Source organism: Podarcis filfolensis (assembly GCF_964270895.1).
Source record: "Podarcis filfolensis genome assembly, chromosome: 17".
In the NCBI taxonomy this organism is placed as follows: Eukaryota; Metazoa; Chordata; class Lepidosauria; order Squamata; family Lacertidae; genus Podarcis; species Podarcis filfolensis.
This window is the reverse complement of record NC_139621.1, coordinates 19,582,416-19,591,543: the sequence shown is the minus strand read 5'-3', so window position 1 is coordinate 19,591,543 and position 9,128 is coordinate 19,582,416.

The following is a 9,128-nucleotide window of genomic DNA, read 5'->3' as shown; positions in this document are numbered from 1 at the left end:
AACCTGAAACTGTTCTTAACCTGAGGTACCACTTTATTTTTTGTTTTTTTATCTTCTTTTAAATTTTATTTCCATGCTTATTACATACAAAAAAAGGGAACAATACTGAAAAGGGGGTACAACTTAGGAGGGAAAAGGAAAGAAAAGGAAATTTATACAATCTGTTATTAAGATAAAAATCATGAGAAAAAATTATAAATTACAATTTCATGTTACAATAAAAGTAAAAAATCTCATTATCTTTTATACCCGACTTCCCATCTATTCCTTAATTCTTTTTACATAAATTTACTGCCATATCAAAATACTATTTCCTGAGGTACCACTTTAGCTAATGGGGGCCTCCCGCTGCCACCGTGCCACTGCCACGTGATTTCTGTTCTCATCCTGAAGCAAAGTTCTGAACCCGAGGTACTATTTCTGGGTTAGCGGAGTCTGTAACCTGAAGCTTCTGTAACCTGTGGTACCACTGTAAACATTTCTGGGGGATCTACCCGTGATCTCCCCAAAATAGCTCATTAACTTTTGGGGGCTAAAAAATTCCCACCCTCCCTAACAAAAATCCTGGCTACGCCCATGTCTGGGCACTACAATTTGAGATGGATGTTGACAAGCTGGAACGTGTGCAGAGGAGGGCGACCAAGATGATCAAGGGTCTAGAAACCAAGCCTTATGAGGAATGGTTGAAGGAGCTGGGTATGTTGAGCCTGGAAAAGAGGAGACTGAGAGGGGATATGAAAGCCATCTTCAGATATCTCAAGGGCTGTCACATGGAGAAGGGAGCAAGCTTGTTTTCTCCTGCTCTGGAGGGAGGACTCGAACCCATGGCTTCGAGTTACAAGAAAGGCGATTCCGACGAAACAGGAAGAACTTTCTGACAATAAGAGCTGTTCGACAGTGGAATGGTTTCCCTCGGGATGTTGTCGACTCTCCTTCCTTGGAGGTTTATAAGCAGAGGTTGGATGGCTATCTGTCATGGATGCTTTAGCTGAGATTCCTACATTGCAGGGGGTTGATGACCCTCAGGGGTTCGTTCCATCTCTATGATTCTGTAATATAACTGTTAAGTTGTGGGTGAACATGTCAGACGACACAGCGATTCTTCAAACAGCTCTTGTTTATTCATAGGCCAGAACAGAACTGAACTGAAGGGTTCAGTCAGCCTGCTTATATAGAGCTCCAGTACAACGTAACTGTAACAATTTTCTAAAACTATCCAATCACTGAACGTCACTTTCGATCCCTTATTTGCATAACTATCTACAGTATCCCCCTGCTGGCCCAGGGTGAGAACTTCAGTACGTGACAATAACAACAAAACCGCTTAGTCTCCAAGGTGCTGCCAGGCTCTCGTTAGAGATTTTTAGCTGTACAGAAAATGCACATCTTTGGCTGTAGACACAATTATCCTTTCCCCAGCATGTGTGGAGGAGTCATCACCAATCTAACTCCATGGATGGAGATCTCATCCCCCCTCAAGTGCAACACTGTTCAAAGGACCCCCCCAGCCACCCGCTTCGCTGGGGATCAGGCAGGCAATTAACATGAAGCGCAGAGTAGTCGAGTTATGTGTCTGCAAGAGTGAGTCATTTGTATTGGCATTCCCCCAGGCTTTTGGAGGTGCACCTGTTTACACATGTGTCCCCTTGCCCTCTCAACTTGGGTCTTCTGTTTTAACTGCTGTGCTGCTTTAATTGGGTTATTTTACTGCATATTTTAATTATGTGTGTCTCATTTTAAAATGTTTGTGCAGGTGGTTTTTACAGGTCTCAGCTGCTCCCAAATCCTATTTTGGCAGAAAGCAGAAGATTAATAACAACCAGCAGCCCCATCCTCTGCTACCCAAAATTGTTTGTAACATCTGCAGTATTATAATGCAAAATATCATGAGTAGGAACAGCAACAGCAGCTCTTAGAACATTTGCGTTAACAGGAACAATCACAATGAGAGCTCTGGCAAGCTAACAAGCGCAGCAGCTACATGAAAGCACAACAAGGATGACAGAACTGTTATTGTAACTCCTCATGTGTTTTCAGCTCCCTCATTTGGGACAAAAAGTACAGCTCTCTCACGTCCGTCATCCAATTTAAAAACTGCAGCTTTTGCTGCGCACATTCAGGCTTGAACGGCAAAGGCATTTATGTGTCTGTCTATTGTTGTGGTTCCAGCTAGTAGGTTGTGTGGCCTTGGAGCTTGTGTATATGTGTGTGTGTGTGTGTGTGTGTTGTGATGGTTCACTATTGTAAAACACCTTAAGGATCTTGCAGTCCAAAGGTGAGGTATGTAATGGTAATGGGACCCCTGACCATTAGGTCTATTCGTGGCCGACTCTGGGGTTGAGGCGCGCATCTCGCTTTATTGGCCAAGGGAGCCGGCTTACAGCTTCTGGGTCATGTGGCCAGCAGGACTAAGCCGCTTCTGGCGAACCAGAGCAGCACATGGAAACGCCGTTTACCTTCCCGCCGGAGCAGTACCTATTTATCTACTTGCACTTTGACGTGCTTTTGAACTGCTAGGTTGGCAAAAGTGAGGTATAAAACCTTCTAAAACAAATAAAGATTTCCTTAATCTATAATGTAAAGCCCACATTTATTTTATAAGCATTTCAAAACTAGCCAAGTCATTAAAAATATATATATTATCACCATAAGATCTTAAGACTTAGGCCAGGCATGTCCAAAGTCCCTCTCGGGGGCCTATTCTGGCCCACCGGTTGGTTTAATGTGGTCCCTGTGGCAGTTTATTTCCTGGGGTAAAACCCTCAACAACTTCAACCCTAAAAAAAAGGTCAACAACTTTGTTTGGCCTTTTGGTCGGCCCTCACGGCCCTTCACTTCATCAGATCTGGCCCTCTTTGAGAAAAGTTTGGACACCACTGACTTAGGCACAGAAATGGGAAGGAGCAAAAATGTATCTGACACCAAGTTACATGGTATTAAAAGTTATATGCAACTGAAAGTTACCATGCTTGTGCAGAGAATTAGTGACCTCCATTGGCCCAAAATGGTATTAGCAACCACACAATCTATTTCTGGGTTTGTTTGTTTTTAAATAAAATAACAGTATTCTTTTTATGAGCCGTGTTGCCTTCCTGGTGTTGTCCGACTCCTACTGCCATCATCCCCAGACATCGTGTCCGATGACGTGGGATGATCTGGCGATATTTGGAGGGTCAAGTTCCTCACCGCTGTCCTGCGTCAGGCGTGGAGAGTCCTCTCCCCCACCATTAGCATCAAAGGCAAGAATAACAAGCAGTTCGTATTTTATAGTCCTTTTTATTCAGTAATCTGGCTGCAAGACAAGAATCCATGTTTCCACACAAAGAGATACATTGGCTACTCTGAGCCCCTCCTCTTCCATTCCCAACAACATCCTGAGCACCAATGTGAATAATAATATTAACATTAAAAGCTTCCCAAAGCAGGGCTGCCTTCAGATGTAGTCTAAAAGTCTGGTAGTTGTTGTTCTCTTTGACATCTGGTGGGAGGGCGTTCCACAGGGCGGGTGCCGCTACCGAGAAGGCCCTCTGCCTGGTTCCCTGTAACTTGGTTTCTCACAGTAAGGTAACCGCCAGAAGGCCCTCGGCGCTGGACCTCAGTGTCCAGGTAGAACGATGGGGGTAGAGATGCTCCTTCAGATATACTGGACTGAGGCTGTTTAGGGCTTTAAAGGTCAGCACCAACACTTTGAATTGTGCTCGGAAACGTACTGGGAGCTAATGTAGGTCTTTCAAGACTGGTGTTATGTGGTCTTGGTGGCCGCTCCCAGTCACCAGTCTAGCTGCCGCATTCTGGATTAGTTGTAGTTTCTGGGTCACCTTCAAAGGTAGCCCCACATAGAGCACATTGCAGTAGTCCAAGCGAGAGATAACCAGAGCATGCGCTACTCTGGCAAGACAGTCTGCGGGCTGGTAGGGTCTCAGCCTGCGTACCAGATGGAGCTGGTAAACAGCTGCCCTGGACACAGAATTGACCTGCACCTCCATGGACGGCTGCGAGTTAAAAATGACTCCCAGGCTGCCCACCTGGTCCTTCAGGGGCACAGTTACCCCATTCAGGACCAGGGTGTCCTCCACACCAGCCCATCTCCTCTCTCCCAAAAACAGTACTTCTGTCTCGTCAGGATTCAACCTCAATCTGTTGGCCGCCGGGAAGTCCCAGGAGTCCCACCCCTTTGCCTTCTCTGTTCTAGGATGAGGAGGGACCGACGAGCCCGTGGAGATGGAGGATCCCCTGTATTCTCCAGGGACGTCTCTGCCGGCTGTGCTCTCACCTCCCCTTCCTCTTCCACTATCTCGTAATTAGGCAATTCCTCCTCGAACGGTATAGCATCTCTCCCTCTCCTGAAACTGCTGGAGACAAGTGAGGCGAAACTTCCCCCTCCTTCTCCTCTTCGGAGATAAGCTGATCAGACTGAGTGCACACTACCCTGCCTTCCTGTTCCGACCATTCCCTGACATCCTAGATGTTTCAAGTTATGTAGGCTGCTATCATACACCCACCCCTAGGAGTTTAAAGTGATGGACCTGAGTTCTTCTAAGCCAGGCATGGTCAAACTTGGCCCTCCAGCTGTTTTGGGACTACAACTCCCATCACCCCTAACTAACAGGACCAGTGGTCAGGGATGATGGGAATTGTAGTCCCAAAACAGCTGGAGGGCCAAGTTTGGCCATGCCTGTTCTAAGCAGATGTATATCAGACTTGCCACTTCATCATTTGAATCTTCTTATAGTTTCTACCTGATTCTTTTACTTGTCTATTTGCCATCAGGTATGTCCCACAGAACTATGACAGCTGAGTAAGACTTTGCTGGCTTAACTTGTTTTGGGTTGAATCCAGCATTGTCTCCATACAAGTGGAACTGACTTCTGCTTACTTAACAGAATCTCCCCTTTGCCAAACTCTGGAGCAGATGTTTGAGGGTGGGGGGGAGGAGAGGAAGTAGCACAGTTGTGCAAGTGGAAGTCGGCTCACACAGTGTTGGGATCTAACCTTCACCAATTGCAATCTTCAACTCCAAACCACTGAAATCCATGAGAAATCGGCCATGGATTTTCAGACAACTGAAGTGCATTAAGAGAGTGCTATATTCAATAATATGTCACTTATACGATCTATTTGAAAGTCAGATAATTATGAATTATTTGGACACTACACTCAGATGCCCTTGGTCTTTGTGTCCCTGAGGAAAACCTAGCTATAGTTTTAAAACCACATTTTGTGTTGTTTTTGATGGTTGTCTAGCTTTGCGTTCAGTGTGCTGCTTTGTCAGTTGTTTTCTCTTAAAAAGCAGATCATAACCTTCTTCAGATCACTACCATCTGCAGGTATTCTTCATAAAATAAGTTACTGCAGTTTGTGGGTCACTTCTTCCTTTAGACACACACACACACACACACACACACACACATTCTCTCTTTCGATGCTGCTCTCTGTTCTCTCCTGGCAAAAAGCAGGCCTGGCTAGTCCAAAAATGCCCAGCCTTAGATGGACATGGCATTTCAGCAATGTTCCTCATACATACTTTGAAGGGCATGTGGATGCATGTAAAACAAAAATAAAATGACTTCTGGCTCAGCTCATAGGTCTGCTTATTCTCACTGCCGCACATTTTACATGGCTGAGGGAAATTAGCAGACAAGGCATGCGAAGTGCAAGAGGTCTATTTCCAGCATAATTGAATTTAGTTAAGGAGTACCTAGGGCGTTTGGATAAGGAGAATCAAATATCAAGGCCTAATTGGATAACATCAAGGAAAATCAACCTTGTGCATCGTTGGCAAGCTCCTTCTCTCTCCAAGGCAGAATTCCCCACCATGCCAGATTTCCAGTTGAGTTCAACATCAATGACTGGTTGAGCATTTAGCAATGCACTCTCCCACGTTTCTTAAAAAGAAATGCAACTTTCCTAGGACGTCAAGCATTGCTTTCCAGCAGGGCTTCAATACCTTTGAGAGCCAGCTGTACTGCCTGGATGAAGAGGAGTGGTGGGAGGCACCAACTGGGGAACGCCCAAGGAAACCCCCCAGGGGAGAAGGCTCAGAGCCAGGGGATTGATGGTGGGACGGTGATGGGTGTTCAGAGGGAGAAGAGGGAGCAGACTAGGAGGAGAAGGTTTCTGAAGTGAAGGACATGAGGAAGGAGTTGGTAATGCAGGTGAGCTGCGCACAGGTGAGCTGCAAGCAAGCTGCCAGCTAGCTCTGTGGAGGCTCCTTTTATTGACACAATATGCAAACCCAGGTAGATACATTTTGGGCTGTGACCTTTACACATCTTCCAGTCCCGAGATTGTGGGGTGGGACAAAGTTATTTTGGCACCTGTTTCCACCGTGTCATTTTCCCCTTGCATAATGTATGACGAAGGAGACAAAGGTCTCAGAGACAAAGGTCACAGACAGGACACAGTAGACTACTGAGACCGCAAAAGGTTAGATAGAGGGCAAGATGTTCAGACAGCTGTGGCTTTATCTGTGAGGGGGAGTGTGCTCTGCACCCCAAGGTCATGCATGCAAAGAGCTGAGGCTGCCCATGGGCGGGAGTGTGCTCCACAACCCAGCGATCATTCCTACAGTTTCAGAAGCTGAAGAGGTAACAGGCTTTCATGAGCAGGAAGAGACTCTGGCAGAGAGCAGTCCAGAATCAGAGGGACAAGTGGAAGTTGGAGAAGAGGGGTAGAGATGAGGCTGGCAGTTAAAGAAGCCAGGGAGTCCCCCTCCTGCTGTGACCATTACCTCCCAACCCTGGTCTCCTAGAACCTGTCGAAGTATGAAGAGGGCAGAGCAAAGAGAGACAAGGCAGAGAAGCTTCAGGTGGCTTGGGAAGGACCTGGGAGAGCAGGAGATTAAGGGAGCTATGGGAAGGGTGGGACCTTCAGTCCTCGCAACTGCCTCATTGGAGCAAGATCTGCTGGGAAGAGTGCTGCGCTCGCTAGACATGAGCTGTTTTGATTCTTTTAATAGAGTCAACTTCACTGACACCTTGTGAGTTATTCCTGACATGCTCGCGTCTCCCGCCTTGACATATGGCATGCAGAAATTTAGGGAGTGATTTTTTTCTCTAGCATGTAAATGTAGTGATGGGAATTGCTTCATTGGCAAGGAGTTATTCCAGAAGTCTTGTTTATTGAGTGTTCATCCTAATTGGTAGACAACTTTGTGTCAAAACAAGTGTTATCCCACTCTCTCTATTCCCCATCAATATCCTTATCCCAAGAAGTCTAGTATTTTGGGGAAGCAGATTCGTTGTGCAGGATTTCCCATCCCAACCAACTGTAATTGTGAGACCCGATATTGCTGGGAAGTGATTGAATCCCACCCAAAAATAGGGACAGCTTTGACTTGCCCACTGTTTCTGCCTGCAGGGAAGTTTCTAAAGGTTAAAGACCTCTGTCAATCATTACATGGGCATCTAACACACACTCTAGCAAAAGATCCACTCAGCTCTGCTCCAAAGGGCTTGTCTGCTAAAAGTGTGCAGAGAAAGAAAGAAGAGAGATTGTCAAACCCCAGAAGGACACAGGACTCCTTCTGATAGCACTTGCAGACCTGTTTATTGAGCACTCACATAGATTTTGTCTGCAAAAAGTTTGCAGGGAAGTTGCTCTCCGTTGACTATTTATTGAGCATTGATTCTGATTTGTTTGTCGGGAGGTGATGCAATGTTGCATTTGAACGTGCGGCGATAACATTTGCTTGAAACAATTTCCCATCATTTTCCTTATCACAAAAAGTCCAATTTTGGGGTAGAAATGGGTTTGTCATGCAAGAGCAACAGATCAACTTTAGTTGCTCCTCCCGAATCTGTTGTTATGTGATCAAATTCCACCCCCAAATTGCAACAGTCTGGAAGAAGCAATTGTTTGTATTTTTAAAATTACACACACACACACAATGCACAAATTTAAAAACACACACAATTGCCAAAAAAAAAAAAAAAATCTGCCTTTTACATGCGTCTTGAGGTAGTTTACAATTATACCATAAAAAGAGAGTGGGGTGAGAGGATATTGGAGAGTTTGGGGAGGCGGGTGAAGGCTGGGAGCTAATTGTTTTGATGAAAGGGAGAATGGATGAGCTAATGGTTACAATGGATGAGAGAGACACAAAGTTGCATGACTTCATTACATTGCTGGTCAGAAACGTTGTCAAAAATAGGAACCTGAAATGGATACTGCCAATTTCCGAATCTAATCAGCAGCTAACATTGCATTAACAGTCATAAGCTGTCCGGCTACCCCAAGATGAGATGGCAGAACTTGCGTCCCACAAATCATTTTCTCCCTTTGGCTTTAATTGGTCTACTCCATGGGTAGGCAAACTAAGGCACAGGGGCCGGATCTGGCCCAATCGCCTTCTAAATCTGGCCCGCGGATGGTCCGGGAATCAGCGTGTTTTTAAATGAGTAGAATGTGTCCTTTTATTTCAAATGCATCTCTGGGTTATTTGTGGGATCTGCCTGGTGTTTTTACATGAACAGAATGTGTGCTTTTATTTAAAATGCATCTCTGGGTTATTTGTGGGACCTGCCTGGTGTTTTTACATGAACAGAATGTGTGCTTTTATTTAAAATGCACTACTGGGTTATTTGTGGGGCATAGGAATTCGTTCTCTCCCCCCCCATATAGTCCAGCCCCCCACAAGATCTGAGGGACAGTGGACTGGCCCCCTGCTGAAAAAGTTTGCTGACCCCTGGTTTACTCCATTCTGCATGAACTGGTTTGTGGACGACAGCCAGGAGAAATGAGTGCTTTGAGCTTCTTGCATCTAGAGATCTCATTCTGCAAAGGCCTAAATAATAATAATAATAATAATAATAATAATAATAATAATAATAATATCAAAAGGGGGTGTCGGGAAGCACTAAGCTAAAATAAGTAAGTGGAAAGAAAACTAGCAGCAATCAAACAAAAGAAAAATGACAGCAAATCGTATCGTATCGTAAAATCTTTATTCGCATCACATACGAAACACACATTTCCAAAGGATTAAGAGAAAGATATAAGACCCCACTGGCTCAAGCCAAAGCCCTAGCTAGTGGTGCATTTTCTCACAGTGCCCAACCCGATGTCTAGAGGACATGAGCAGGACATGAACGCAATAGCAGAGGCTGGATGGCCACCTGCCTTGCACG